Source organism: Arachis hypogaea, chromosome 9, assembly GCF_003086295.3.
Source record: "Arachis hypogaea cultivar Tifrunner chromosome 9, arahy.Tifrunner.gnm2.J5K5, whole genome shotgun sequence".
Lineage (NCBI taxonomy): Eukaryota > Viridiplantae > Streptophyta > Magnoliopsida > Fabales > Fabaceae > Arachis > Arachis hypogaea.
In genome coordinates this window covers 40,414,679-40,429,078 of record NC_092044.1, presented here as the reverse complement: position 1 = coordinate 40,429,078, position 14,400 = coordinate 40,414,679, and the positions used below count along the sequence as shown (strand labels likewise).

The 14,400-nt window shown below is 34.6% G+C and overlaps 2 long non-coding RNA genes across 2 annotated transcripts; both read right to left on the bottom strand.

The window, feature by feature from the left end:
- Nucleotides 1-303: 303 nt before the first annotated feature.
- Nucleotides 304-10,138, bottom strand: LOC140174969 (uncharacterized). Its single transcript, XR_011865129.1, has 2 exons — nucleotides 9,991-10,138; nucleotides 304-591 (listed from the first exon to the last, which is right to left on the bottom strand). It is a non-coding gene; the product is annotated as an uncharacterized lncRNA (long non-coding RNA).
- Nucleotides 10,139-10,702: 564 nt separating this feature from the next.
- Nucleotides 10,703-12,483, bottom strand: LOC112710893 (uncharacterized). Its single transcript, XR_011865128.1, has 3 exons — nucleotides 12,328-12,483; nucleotides 11,894-11,996; nucleotides 10,703-10,861 (listed from the first exon to the last, which is right to left on the bottom strand). It is a non-coding gene; the product is annotated as an uncharacterized lncRNA (long non-coding RNA).
- Nucleotides 12,484-14,400: the final 1,917 nt, after the last annotated feature.

Here is a 14,400-nt window from a genome sequence, read left to right as displayed (position 1 = left end):
CTACTGTATATAAGCGTAGCCTTAGGTCTCGTTTTTTTTTCTGTATACTATAGCTACTGTATATAAGTGTAGCCTTAGGTCTCATTTTTTTTTCTATACTATAGCTACTGTACATATAAGTGTAGCCTTTGGTCTTTTTTTTTCTTCTGTATATATATATATATATATATATATATATATATATATATATATATATATATATATATATATATAATTATCTAATAATTATTAATACAACATAATAGTTAATATGATTACATGTGTAAATGAATTGAATATTACAAAATAAAAATAAAAATATAATTATACTAAATAATTTCTTTATATAATAAAAATTGTCTCAAACCAAAATATATTTATAACATTGATCCAAAAGTACTAGAATGAAATTAACTGTAAAAATTCATACAACTCAAATTAAAGTAAGCATAGCCATATCAAAACCATAATATCACTTGGCCAATAAAGGTATCTTCTAATAAAAATCATTAGTCAACCATACATGTAAAGATCCTAAATAGCACTCTATCTTAGCCAATAAACCACAATAATAGTCAGCTTACTCTTCATTGCTTAATCTTCATTGTTATCCTGCATAATTATATAGATAAGTAGTTAAAAAAATATTCATAATGACATTCGTAATTATAAAAATTAAATGGAACACGTAGTCATAGTAAGCCAAGAAAGCATATATACTAAAAAAATAACATGGTCACGGCAGAAGAGGTGAATTCAAGGAATTATGTATTATCTTGTTTCATTCAAACTATGAAAATCTACTGGTGTTTCTTCCTTCCATTTCCTTTAACACAATCCTGATATGTCCCTATAGCATTTTTCATGCACTAATTAACCAAACTTTCACACTTAAATTAGATATAGGGACAAATTCATATGTACCAAGTGCACAAAATCAAAGATACAACCACCAGAATTACACAAACAAATTTCAGCCGTAGCAATACAACTTTAGTGTTAATAAAGCCAACAAACATTTTTAGCCATAGCAATTAATGTAAATGCAAGTAAAAACTATGGAATAAGGAATAGATAAGGACATACCACATCTAAGTTCGGAAAATGTGTTGATCCATGGCCGCTATTCGCATCAATAGGAGATTGTTGGGCGTCTTGTAATAAAGCTTCTAGTTCTTCTGGCCTCATTCCAGGTTCCGATCGCTGCAGTAATAACTTGATCATATTTCGCAAACCATGAATCTCTTCGTCTTGTTTTTGCTGTTTGGCCTCTTGTTTTTGCTGTTGGGCCTCCATGTGTCCAAGTTTATCCTTCAGACTGGATACTTCCTCTTTGTGCTGATTCTTGATTTCATTAATTTCAACATATTTTTTTAAATCAGTCTTTGTCACGGATCTTCCATACAACCTTATCCGACCTGGTTGTTCTTTCCCAAATAAGGCCTCAAATGCTTCCTCTTCTGTTTCACCAGCAGCTTGGCGGTGTTGGAAGTCTTCCTGCATAGAAGAAACATTTAAAATTGAGTTAGTTACGGTATCTTAAATTTGAAATGTAATTATGAATGATTTAATGAACTTTTACAACAGCCATTTGTGTTTCCTCATCCACTTCTTTCCTCTTCCAACTTGTTCGGGTAGCAATGAACATCTCAAACCTTTTTGGTTCCTCCTTTGTTTCCTTTGTTGCTCGCTGCAAAATAAGATCATACTTCAATATCTTCCTTCAATTTATGCAAATATAAATTCTAATAAATATAAATATACTATTTACCATAGCCACTCGTACTCTTCCGAAATTGATAGGCCCCATGCGATGTGGAAACTTCACATTTTTTTTGTGTTGTTTGTTCCTTTGACTTATTGACTGGAAGTGAATAAAAAGTTAGCATACAGTTACTAAAACGTGCAGCATAATGAAGTATGAAACAGAATAGAACCCCACTTCCAAATCAGAAGACATTAGATGCAGAAAAATTACAAAAGTAAATTCAAGGGGAAAAGCTATTCTGCAATAAGAGATTATGTGTAAGAACTAAAAAGCTAGCTACTCAGATCCTTCATTTGCCAAATTGCTCTTTCAATAGTCAAATAGTTTCACATGAAAAGTCGACATATATAGTCTTTTACCTGGATTAGAGGATGACTCCAATAATAGATCAATTTTATGAAACCACTTTCTGGTACTTGTGGGGGTCGATTCTTCACCATATCTTCAATATTATCATAGCGAACGAAGTGCTTTTGCTTAATCTTTCCTTTGAACCGCTTCCAAGCATCTCGAATCGCTTGTATTACCCACTTTTCTCCACTGTCTAGGAGGAGAAACTTGGTCTGCATGATTATAGGTAATTGTTATATGCTCTTGTGCTGAATAAAAAAACTGAAATCAATAATTATCAAGTGTCTTACGTTAACATAGTCCCACATGAACTTCTTAGCTTTAGGAGGAACAGCATGCCAACTAGTGTACACAAGACTAACGAATCTTTTATTTCTACCAATAGTGCCAACAAAACTAGTTAAATTAGAAACACTTTGGTCGGTTGGTCCTACGGGCTGTCCAAGATCAAAAGTGATTTCTTCTCGCTGTTCCATAGTCCTTGCATAAATCTCCTTGCAAGTTGTTTTTCCACGGGTTTTCTTCTTCTTTGGCTCTCCTAGTTTCATTCATTGGTCAACATCAGATTATGCTTAATTAACTCGAGCTCAACAAGAATATAAAGCAAACAAGTACAGAAATATAAAAATTATAAAAATTATAAATCTGACCTTTGTAGTTGATACCATGAAGTGGACAAGTTTTAGCTATTATAGAAATCGAATTTAGCACACAACATTTAAGTTTATTCCACATCATGGACTTCACTGAATTTTAAAATACGCATAAAAAGATGATTATTATTGTTATTACGGAGCTGTAGGATAATAGATTATTATTCTGTGTCATAATAGAAGAAATAAGTATAAAATACTTTCAAGCATGATGGGCAAGTCACTTTCAAGCATGATATATATGATTATAGTAATTACATAACTTACACGTAATGTATCTATTTGTAAAAAGGTATAACTTGCATTGGGGCCACTGGCCAATTATGAAATTACATACTCCACATGCATTGGCAGATAGAGATATTCATGTTGCTAATTAAAGCTTCCAGATTTAGAAATTTCACATAATAATAATTCACCTGAAAAGTAATTAAGATAAGTGCTTTTTGCTTCAAACATGTGTCATATCAGAATCTAAGTAAACTAATGGTAGTAGGGATCAATTATAAAGTGTTCACACATTGCAAGTAGTCGCAGCTTCAAACAACTAGATCTATCAGTCCAGTTTTTCTATAAATTTTTTTAAAAAAATAAATAGTTATCATCAATAAAAACAGAGCAAAACAGTACCTTCTTCATCATCAATGTCCTCCATCACATGTTGATAATAGTCTTTATCAAGTGCCATGCTTTCTTCCCCGTCCTCACTTAGTTCAGTGCTTGGTCCTTCAATTTCCACATCTATCCCATTTTCCTTTAAGAATTCGTCAATTGTTGTAGCCTTTACTCCTGGCATCCTCTTACCCTTTGTTGATATTTCTTGCTCCAACATTGCACTTTCATTTTGTGGGGTAGTTTCAGGAGAAGGCAAAGTTGTGTCATCTTGCCCTGTTTGAGTCTCTTCATCTGTGAGTTGAACATTCTGCTGCTGCCCTTTGTTGATTGTGAGTTGAGTAGAACTTGGACAACTCCGCTCTTGGCTTAGACTTGTTGACACGCCCTTATTCATTTTACGAATTGCTTCGAGCTTCCTTGTAAGTTCATCTGCCTCCATGTTTGTAGGCTTAGACTTCTTCAAGCCTTGTGTTGATTTTCCACCCTGCACTCCATTTTTGACTTTCTCAGCAGTAGGCATAGTCAATAGCTCCTTTCTCTTTTTATTTTCTGGCTGTTGCGGTGGAATGTTTGGTTGTACTTCCAAGGTTGTAGGCGTGGAGTTAGTCCTATGACTAATAGAGTCGAATGTTCTTTGCAGATGACTAAAATCCAACTTCTTTGACGTGGATTTCTTCTGTCCTTTGGTTGCACGCATCTCCAATTGACTTTCAGGTTCATCCACCCGTCGCTCAGCTTTTTCCTTGTCATTAGCAACTGCAGCTTCCATTTCATATTTCTTGCGTTCAGACACAATCCTTTGTCTCTTAGCCTCGAATTGTCTAAGCAAATTCTTACTTGATGTAGCTTTAAGATCAATAAATTCCTTATTCCTAGACAAATAAATTAGTTAAGTAGAGTCAATATACCCATCAAAATCAATATGAGAAAAGTGTAAGAGACTGAAAAATTAACAAAAAAAATAAGTATTACTTACAAATAAAAATGTGAAGAAGAAAACTTAAGTATACATATGTACATATTAAGCAATAAATTTCTTAGGATGACCAATCAGAATCAGAATCTCCAATGAAATCTGCCTCATATTCTTGGGCAGAAGTCACTTGGGGAACCGTTTCAATAACCGTGGGTCGTAAATCAGTCCTCTCCAGAATAAGTTCACCATTATCAGCTGGTATGGCAGGGCTCGTTATACGCTCGTGTTGTTCACTATAGTGTGTTTGACGGGCCTCAGACTCAGATTCGTCGCTTGTTTTAAATAAGTCTCTTGGGACAGTTTCCATAACATAATGTTTGTTATGTTCATATGGATCTTGCACATAAAAACACTGATGCGCTTGAGATGCTAGTATAAAAGGTTCTTCCTGGAAGCATTTCTTATGGAAGTGAACAAATGTAAGACCATACTTATCTCTCCCAGCATCGTACCACTCACACCGAAATAAGACAACCTTAAAACGCCCATAATAGTCTAACTCTACTATCTCAAACAACCTACCATAATAAGCTACATTGTCTTGGATTGGACTTTGATCTTTAGCACTTGCAAAGCTTGAAGTTAAAGCAGTTAATGTGACACCACTGTTTTGTGTTTTTCTCCTTGCCTCACGTTCCACCGTGTGAAACCTGTATCCATTAATTACATATCCAGAAAATCTTCTTGCAACAGAGCTTGGACCTCGAGATAATTCTTTTAGCCAGAAAGGCACATTTGCATCCCTCGCATGAGTTTCAAACCACTGCGCGAATGTTTTGTTGTGAACTTTTGCTTTTCTCCATTTCGTTCCCCACTGATTGTTAACCTCTTCCTCATGCTCTCTATAATTAGTAATAGTTAGGTTTGATCTAAAAAATATGGGTGAACTTGATCGGAATTAAAAAAATTTTAATTAAGTTACCTAACATAATCTGCCACTTCTTCACAATTGTGTAATACATACACATGGGCTTGAGCAGAAGATCTGTCATCTAAATTAATTGGTTCTCCATTTCCCACGCCTAACGAACGACCTTTGTTAGAAAACAACTTTGATGGCACAACTTCGTCTTCGTTAGGATCATCATCATTCCGAGGCCGCTTATTAAGTCTTGTTTGCACACCTCCATGCAAGTATCTTGAGCAGAAAGTTAAGCACTCCTCAGCCAGATATGCCTCTGTAATAGAACCTTCGGGCCGACTTCTGTTGCGAACATATGACTTTAATGTACACATGTACCTTTCCGGAGGATACATCCAACGAAACTGCACCGGACCTCCCAATCTCACCTCATTTGCTAAATGAATGGGAAGATGAACCATTATGTCGAAAAAACTAGGGGGAAAGATCCTCTCAAGCTGGCATAATGTTTCCACAATCTCTAACTCAAGTAAACCTATCTCTTCCAGTGTGATGAACTTTTTGCACAAGCGACGAAAAAAGGAACTTAGTCGAATCAACGGAATGGCTACATGATCAGGAAGGATGCTTTTAATCGGTATTGGTAGTAAATAGTGAAGCATAAAGTGAGCATCGTGGGTCTTATATCCAGAAACTTTTCTTTCTCCTAGATGTACACAGCGTGATATATTCGAAGCACTGCCATCAGGTAGCTTTGTTGTCTTCAAAACACCACAAAAAACTGACTTCTCTGCAGCAGTCATAGAAAAGCATGCCTTTGCCAACTTTGTTCTCTTGCCATTATTCACCTCCTTTGGTTGAAGATTTTTCCAGATACCCATTTCTTTTAAGTCATATCTAGCATTCAAATGATCCTTTGTCTTGCCTGGGATATCCAAGAGAGTTCCAATTACACTGTCAAGTATATTCTTCTCTATGTGCATGACATCTAAGTTGTGACGCAGTGGGTTCTTATGCCAGTAAGGCAATTCAAAGAAAATTGATCTTTTTTTCCAATTCCATGGGAAACTACTTGATGTACTTTGCTTCTTTCCAAAGACATTCTCAGCATTTTGTAGCATCTCAAAAATTTTGGGTCCTTCTATAACAGGTGGAGGGGGTCTTAATTCCTGCTTCCCATTAAAAGACCTTGTATTGGTTCTCCATGGATGATCCATGGGTAAAAAGACATGATGGTCCATATAAACTGTCTTCCGACTGTGTTTTAGTTGTAAGCTACTAGTATTTTTGTTGCAACAAGGGCAAGCCAACTTTCCCTTTGTACTCCACCCAGACAACATAGCATAAGCAGGAAAATCGTTGATTGTCCACAAAAGAGCTGCCCGCATGTGAAAGGTCTCATTCTTTGACGCATCATAGGTTTCGACCCCTTTTTCCCACAACAACTTCAAGTCTTCTATCAATGGTTGTAGATACACATCAATGTCTTTACCAGGTGATTGTGGCCCAGGAATAAGCAAAGATAGCATACAATATTTGGGTTTCATGCACATCCACGGAGGCAAGTTGTATACCATCAGCATCACGGGCCACGTGCTCCATGAAATGTTCATGCTACGAAATGGGTTGAACCCATCACTTGACAAGCCTAGTCTAATATTGCGAGATTCTTTAGCAAATTCTTCATCCATTTCATCAAGGTTCTTCCATGCCAAGCCATCAGCAGGATGCTTTAACGTCCCATCTTTTATGCGCTCCTCATCATGCCACCTCAGACTAGCTGCCGTTTTTTAGCACATAAATAATCTCTGAAGTCTTGGAATTATAGGAAAGTATCTCAGAGTTTTTGCAGGAATAAGACGACCTTTCTTGTCAGGTTGGTTCTCGCTATTATCACTGGAATTTTCAGTATATCGAGAAGTTCCACACACACGACAGTGTTTTTCATCCTTTAGTTCTTTTCTATACAGGAGGCAATCATTAGGACAAGCATCAATTTTTTTATAATCCAGACCTAAATCTCTTATCATAGACTTTGTCTTATGGAAAGATGAAGGTATGTTAATGTCAGTCATTGCCTCTTTCAATAGCTCAAGAAGTGAAGTGAAGGAGGCATTGCTCCAACCGTGCAAACACTTTAACAAGTACAGACGGATGGTAAAAGATAATGTAGAAAATTTCTTGCAACCCGGGTATAACTCTTGACTTGCCCCATCTATTAAATTGTAAAACTTTTTAGCCTCTTCATTTTGACCTACAGTAACACCCTCAGCATGAGATACATCTCCAAATGCATCATTAAGCAGTCCTTCGATGTCATCGCGTGCACCTTCTTCATCATCCGTGTCATCGTCAACTGCCATCGGGATTGCCCATTCGCCATGATTAATCAATGTTCTATATCCCTTAACAAATCCGTCGGCTACTAAATGGTCAAATACCACATCTCTTCTATACCAATTAATGTTACAACACCTCTTACAAGGACATTGAATTTTTCGTCCGTCCGGTTCTCCCTCAGAGTATGCAAAGTCTAAAAAACTAATAACACCATTGATATACTCTTCGCTATACCTCGGTAGATCCATCCAATCCTTTGGCATATCACAAAACCTAATCGATAATTATTAAATTTTTTAGGCAAAAAATTTATAAGGGGTTGCAAAGTGAAGATTAGAAGAATAGAGGAGGCAGGGTGTTATTCGCTACAAAGGGAAATAGTTCCTAGTCTTAGAAGTAATTCTCTAGAAACCCATTGAGGTAAAACAAATAAAGAGAAACATAGAATTTATAGTACAAATATAATAAGTTAAATTGCAACTTCAAAACTAACAAATCAAAAGAATTAAAGTATGCATTGTACCTTGCCATGACACGATCAACGTTTTGACAAAATCTTCTTGAAAGACCTTAACCAAAAACTTTCGCCTTCAACCTTAACCACGAATAACTGTAAAAATTACAGACAAAAAAAATTGTAATTTCCATATCCAACCATTTAACCACGAATTTAGCACAATCATCATTTAGCAAGCAAGAATTAAATTGATGTAATCAAACAGATTTGGGACCCAGCAGTAGCAGTAGCAATTAAATCATTCAACAGATAACGGCAATCAAATTAAGTAAAATACAAAATATTATTGTGTAAAACTATTTTATAAACAGCACGAGGGTGGACTTTATTGAGGACATTGCAAAGAATGAGTCCATTCCGAAAAATCATTTATTTTGATCCAGACTAAGATCTTCACAGGATCAAGTTGGGATTTGGGATCTCCCAAACTAATAAACACAAAGATCACAACAATGTTTTTAGTTTTTCACATCTCAGTGCCACTCAAACAGAAGAAAAAGAGAACCCTTTTCCTATCCAAAATTTCTACCACTAACTTGACCTGTTTTTTATTTTTTTCTTGCATTTCACTAAATACCAATAGGCCTTTTACTTTTTCTAGTCCCTTGTCCCTTCCACAAACACACATAGAAGCTTGCGGCCATACCTGCCTCACGTGATTTACTTTCTGAAGCAATTACTACCTTTGCACAATTGTGCCCTCCATTCCAATTTACGAGAATATCAGAAGAAACCATTTAGATAAATAACCTTCTACATGTTGTTTTTATTCACAAACAGTTAGGGAGAAAGGTCTTTTTAACCAATGATAAATTAATAATGCATAATAGTTCTCTTAATGTAACCAATATCATGGATTATATCTGTGGTGCAAGTTGAGCATCCAAACAAAATGAGTGTCTCAAGTAAAAAAAGAAAAAGAGGTTGCTGAGTTTCACGGACTAGTTTAAGCATGTTATATCAATATTATATATATACATAGCTCATGATATTCATAACTAGTGTACCCTTGTTTGGCTATTCCATAATGGGAATGGCTCTTTCGGAAAATAGAGCACCCAATGTCTCTGTTTTGCTCTCTTTCGTGGCTCTGTTCTTCAGCTCCAGTGGAGTTGGGGCACAGAATTCTCCAGTGTTCGCCTGCGATGTGGCCAAGACCCTGCATTGGATTTAGAGTATGTCTATTTAATTTGTTTTAGATGTCATCAATAAGTGTAATCAATAACTTATTAATCGACCTATCTAGCTCCTTTGTTAAAAGTTCTCTTGTTTCATCTTTACAACAATGCTCCACATGAGGTTTATATTGAACTATCACAAGAAAGTTCATGTCATAACAATTTTTTTAAACCTAGCACAAACCCTCATGCCAATAACTCACAGAACAAACAGAGTTCAGAAAAAAATAAATACATAACAAATAAAAAAAATCAAACACAAACAATTTTAAACCACAGATTCTAGCAGAAAGCCAATTACCGCACTAACAGTTTAAAAGAAAAAAATATCAAAGAGAAACATTTAATCAAGTACAAAAACTTTCAAAACAAAAAGTGTTTCAATATTACACACATAACACATTAAATCATTCACCTATTCAAGAAATCAACTTCAGTCTCAGAAGAATATTACCATAAGAATCAGCAACTGATGGAAAAATTGTAGTTTTACTCAAAAAGGGTATAAGTAACTACAATGTCCCCATTTTTATAGATGACTACCTAGATTTCTACAATGGAGATGTCAAATAATCAGATTTCTGTCAATTAGAAAGTTAAATTTTTTCTGTCAATTAATTATAAATTATTTTCTTGAAATTATTTTTAACTTTAAATTTTAAATTTTAAAATTTAAGCTTTAAATCTTAATTTAAAAAAGATAAAATTAAAAATAAATTATTTTTTTATATTTTTTAAAATGAAAACGTACCTTTGTGGGTGCTGGGTGAAGAGAAATTCTTGCTCTTGTTATAACTCCAAATTGTCCTAAGCCTCTAAGAACCGTGTGAAATAACTCTGAATTCTTTTGCTTAGAACATGTTATTAAATCTCCCTTTCCTAAAAAGAAACCACACAAATTCATTAATTAATTAAATAATATAGATAGATGATTGCATGAATGAATATAATCTTATAAAAAACGGTGACATCATGAAAAGAAAAAACGTTTCATGTTCATATTTCATATTATTTTATATTAATCTGAAAGAAATGGACCGTGTGTAAGACTTGGACTAACATAAAAGTCATGAAGTCAAACAAAGAAAAATGGAGGCTATGACCGTGTGAACGTAACTGCTTCTTAATCTAATAACAACTAAGCTATTCAACAACCAATACTTAAAATTAATTATTGAGTGAAGTCTCAAAACATGTTTAAAATAATTATATAGTTTAGCTTGACATATCAGAAGTGTGTATACAGGTGTGTATACAAGGATTTGATTGTTAATTAAAGTGGAGAAATTGATAAATTAAAAAAGTAAATTATAAATATTTATTCTTAGAAAACTCAATTTTCTTATATAGTTTTACCCATCCATAACCCTTTCATTCTTTGTTCACCTTACCAGGATTGTATATGATTGGTTTTCATGTTAATCAGATTTCTTTCTTTCAATTCAATTTACAATTCAGCTCACCTTTCTTCTTCCTCTTCTACTTCTTCCCTACTCCTTGTCTTCTTTTCATTCTTTATATTCTTCACACCATTTCTGTTTCAGAAGAGTTGGGTGTTGTTTCAGAAGAGCAAGTTGACTTCAATAATAGTTGTATTTCTTCTTTGTCTTCTGAAGAAATTTCTGATATAAAAGCAGAGTAGCTCAATTTAGATGAATCTGTAAGTGAGTCAAAACCGATTCTTGAAGCTAACATTGGCAGTTTAAATTGTGAAGAAGACAGTGATATGTTTAAGCAACATTTTGGCAGCTTATCAAATACACACAAGGTTTGTCTTCTTTCATGAAATAATGATGTCATATTAGGCTATTTCTTGGAAGCATAAAGGATTTAAAAGTGTAAGAAAACTCTTATGTCCATTACTTTAAATTAGTCTCTTGGCTTTATTTGTCTTATTCTTATTCTGGGGAAATACTTATTAAGCTGCCCATTATAAAACTGAGAATATAGGTTGGCAATTGAGCTAGTTTATAACTAGCTTTAGTAGAAATTAATGCTTAGCTTATAAAATATATTGCTGGTTCTTTTTAGCATCGTCTTGGAAAAATATTGAAAATGATCGGTGGGTGACAAATTGATTATATTTAGGAAAAGGGATTTACGCATCTAATATGTAATATAGTGATAACACTATAGTAGGACTAAGCATAAATGACATTTTTTCTCTAACTATAAAGTTATTGGCAACAATATTCATGGCCTGTTAATTTGTGAAAAGTTGAGGGTTTGAGTGGGGTTAATTTCTTTCCAAAACCAAGCCTTCTTTGCGGAGAAAATTTTGTCACAAATTTTGGATAATATAGATACAGTTGAAGTACTCTACAACTTGAGTTATTTTCTCTCCAGATTAGACCACATTAGCTAAGTATTTTGAGCTCTTTTAATGGTTATGTGCAGACAAAGTCAATAAATTCAGTAGTTAGAAGGTTTTCTACAAGGTATGTTGTGCAGCAGAATTACCCAGGAGATTGCAAAAGACTATTTATCAGTCCTGTTAGACATATAACTAATAAAAGCATGAACTCTGAGGAAAAAAGCTGCAAATTATACCTTATCCAAAAACAGATCCTTGCAGGACAACGAAATTGACGAATTAAGAAATTCTTCTAAGCATGTATATGTGAGTTTTCAATTCAATTTACAATTCAGCTTACCTTTCTTCTTCCTCTTCTACTTCTTCTCTACTCCTTGTCTTCTTTTCATTCTTTACATTCTTCACACCATTTCTGTTTCTGGCTAACCAAGAAACCGTTCAAACTGTAAGAACTCTGTTAGAAACAGGAAGCTGAAAACAGAGAAACGAAAGCCAACTTATTCATTGAGAAATCACAGAAACAAAAGCTTATTAACGCTGCATTTGGATTCAGTCTCAGAAACAAAAATACAGAGAAAATAGACAAGCTGTATATTGAATCACAGTTCACAAACCCTAAAATACCACACATCTTCATCAATAACAGCATGCATGTTATCAAATTACAGTTCACAGACCCATATTTCAGAGATTAAAAGCCCCAAATTAAAACCCCTAAAATAGGAACCCTAAGCCACTGATCAATTTCGGAAGCAAATAGAAATCAATACATACCTATTCAATGATGTGAGCACAGCGAAGACGATGATGAGAAGCACGGAGATGATGATGGTGAGAGCGGCGCAGCGACGATGGTGACGGTCGCACACCGACGATGGTGAGGGCCGCACAGCGATGATCAGTGCAAGCGATGGCGAAGAGGAGATGACGACGGTCAATATGGAGAGTAGTGCAGGTGAGTCGTGAGTGGGAGGCGATGACTCTCAACGGCGACAGTGAGAGGGTTTCCGCTTGTAGTGAGGCGGTCAATGGCGAGAGTGAGAGGGTGAATGGCGAGACCGAGAGTGAGAGGGTCAATGGCGAGCGTGAGTGGGGGGCGACGATGGTTAGCTATCGAGACCGAGAGTGAGAGGGTGCTATGGAGGGTTTGTTGCTCGAGGATGAAGGTGACTGAGACTCAGAAGTTTAATTTGCTTAGTTTTACTAAGTGTTAAGGTCTTTCAGGAAAAACAAGGAAAAAATACTAAGTGTTAAAGTTTTTGGCTCTAGAGACATTAGGCATCACTTTTGAAACGCACCCAAAACTTAACAAATAGGCTATCCTTTAAAAGCGTCTCCTTTGATATGAAAAGTGAACCTATAGATATCAACCTACGGCTACGCTTTTTAAGTGATATCTTTAATACCTAAGGCTACGCTTTTTAAATGATGCTGCATTTGTGTATCCTTTTCTCTTATAAAAAGGCAACACAGAGAAAAGCGTAGCCTATTCTAATGTAGCCTAAAAAAAGTGTGGCTGAATGGGTATTTTTCTTGTAGTGTTGATCTTTCTCTGTAAGCCCATAATAAAAGATGTCTAACTGTACCGACTCTGAGAACATTTCAGAGGGGCATTTTCTTAGCATCTCTCTGTATCTCTCCCAAGCATCATAAAGGGATTCATTATCTCCTTGTTTGAAGCCTTAGATGCTCAGTCTTAGCTGTGACATCCGTTTTGGAGGAAAATAGTGATTTAGGAATTTTTCTGATAGATGTTTCCATGTTTTTATGGTCCTTAGGTTGGTTATTTAACCACCTCTTAGCTTGGTCCTTTACAGCAAATAAAAACAGTAATAATCTGTAGATATCCTGATCTACTTCCTTATCACGTACTGTGTCAGCAATTTGTAAAAATTGTGCCAGAAACTCTGTAGGCTCCTTCTGTGGAAGACCAGAATACTGGCAACTTTGCTGCACCATGATAATGAGTTGAGGATTCAACTCAAAACTACTAACTCCAATGGAGGGTATACATATACTACTCCCATATGAAGCAGTAGTGGGGTTAGCATATGACCCTAGAGTCCTTCTGGACTGTTCATTTCCACTTATGTCCATGATGGAGAAAGGGAGATGATGTGAATTTATTTTATTTATTTTATTATATATAAAAATTTTGAAATAATAATAATAAAATAAGATAAGATAAAGACGACAATACAAATAAAAATAAATAAAAATAAAAATAAAAATAAAAATAAAAAATTTAAAAATATTTTATGAAGATTTTCAAAAAAGTGAGGAGAGAGAAAGTGGTTAGAATATTTTCGGAAAAGATATAATTTTTTTAAAAAAAAAATCTTAAAAGGATGAGATTTGAAAAATTTTGAAATTGAAATGTGAATTTTTATAAAAAAAAATTCGAAAATATGGCTTAAAAATAGTTAGAAAAGATATTCTTTTGAATTTTGAATTTTATGATGAAAGAGAAAAACACACAAAAGACACAAGACTTAAAAATTTTTAGATCTAATGCTCCTTGTTTTCGAAAATTTTGGAGGGAAAACACCAAGGAACACCAAACTTAAAAATTTTAAGATCAAAACACAAGAAAGACTCAAGAACACCTTGAAGAATCACAAGAACAACAAGAACAAAAGAAAGAACACTAAACTTAAAATTTTTAGAAAACCAAAATAAATCTTTGAAAATTAAAGAAAATTAACAAGAAAACACCAAACTTAAAGTTTGGCACAAGATTCAATCAAAGAAAAATGATTTTTGAAAAATATTTTAAAAAGAAGATACCTAATTACCAAGAACATAAACCAACGCTCTAGACAATTGAGCTATAAATGTAACGTGTTT